Source organism: Seriola lalandi, unplaced genomic scaffold (genome assembly GCF_002814215.2).
Source record: "Seriola lalandi dorsalis isolate HSWRI2012SDOR001 ecotype SW California unplaced genomic scaffold, Sedor1 jcf7180002054951, whole genome shotgun sequence".
Lineage (NCBI taxonomy): Eukaryota > Metazoa > Chordata > Actinopteri > Carangiformes > Carangidae > Seriola > Seriola lalandi.
Genome location: NW_019525502.1, coordinates 8,166 through 9,515, shown reverse-complemented (window position 1 = coordinate 9,515; position 1,350 = coordinate 8,166). Strand labels below are relative to the sequence as shown.

The following is a 1,350-nucleotide window of genomic DNA, read 5'->3' as shown; positions in this document are numbered from 1 at the left end:
GGTTTCACTAACAGCAGCAGAACATTTGGTCCAGGAGAACAAAGAGTCTCACACTTCTTCACCTCTTCTCTCACTGCTTCCTCAGACAGACTGAACATGTCTGGAGCTTTCACCACTGTTAATGGTTTTCCTCTCCACTCTCCACTGGCAGCCTCACACTGCTTGTGTCGTTTGACTGTTAAAGATTTAAACTGTTTGCTGCCAGTGATGAAGTTGCATAGCGTTTTCTTTTTGTCCTCATTTCTCCCGACCATCACGATCCTGAGTCCAGACACTATGAAATCACAAAATAAAAACATTAGGTTGAAGACAATGAACATATTCTCATCACTCCTCAATTGATCACAGTCACTATAATCCATCATTAATTGCCTCTTATTGTGCCAAAATCCGTGTGCCGTCCACATTGAAATAGATAAATCTTCTCTATGTTACAGTCTGTTGCATTAGCACACTTGAATGGGTCCTTTTCATTCAGTGATATAATTGATTCCCCAAAATCACTGTTTTCTTTTCTTGAAGAACATTTTGCTCTTTCTACAAAATTTCTGACTGATATTACAGAAACTTACTGTTATTTAAATGGTATTTCACACTCTTGGAAGGATCATCCATGAAACACTGTAAATTCAAATCTAAATAATCACATGACTAATTATGGATCAGTTTGACTCACTGTTATGTGACAGTAATTCATCTCTGCTGCTGTGCAGAAGTTGATCTTCTTCAACTATAAAGACACAGAAATTGACACATTAATTTATTCTTTATATCTTTTTCATTTAATCTGACATTAACAATGATATCATTCAATTCTCAAATGATTGTGGGTTCTTGCACTAAGACCTATGATTGATCACTTATCCTCTGGTCTTCAGAATATTTCCACCTCAGTCATACTGACATTACTTAATAATGACTGAGTATATAATGACTGTATGAACAATGATACCAGCAACAACTTATAGCAAATGTTATGTGATTGATTTGATCGTCTCTTTCAGTTCAACTCACAGTCAGGGCGAAGGAGTTCAGGGCTCCTGCTGCGCCTCTGGGACTTTAAATCACCATCATCTGTAAAAATACAGAAAATTATAGATGAAGCCTCAGACATCTAAATGTAAAAACCCTTTAGAATAATGAGTAATGATCTGCACACTATCATGACAGTATGGGTCGCAGTGGTAATAGGTTCACTTGGGTTGGATCTTACAGGTCCTAGTTACAGAGCCAGTTCATGAGCTCATTGAACGGATCGGATCATTTCCCAGTTAAAAGTGTAAACACATCTAAGGAGGGACAGGTTGAGATCTGACTGCACATTTTATCCAGATGTTGAAAAGATGTAAA

The 1,350-nt window shown here is 37.4% G+C and overlaps 1 protein-coding gene and 1 long non-coding RNA gene across 2 annotated transcripts in view; both read right to left on the bottom strand.

Moving 5' to 3' along the window:
• The window catches only part of LOC147817483 (GTPase IMAP family member 8-like), a gene marked incomplete at both ends in the record, with an annotated part of 12,647 nt that overhangs the window by 3,460 nt on the left and 7,837 nt on the right, over nt 1-1,350 (bottom strand). The gene's annotated exons all lie outside the window — the stretch shown is intronic.
• On the bottom strand, nt 8-1,077 carry LOC147817484 (uncharacterized). The gene is made up of 3 exons (XR_015436325.1): nt 1,015-1,077; nt 677-730; nt 8-274 (listed from the first exon to the last, which is right to left on the bottom strand). It is a non-coding gene; the product is annotated as an uncharacterized LOC147817484 (long non-coding RNA).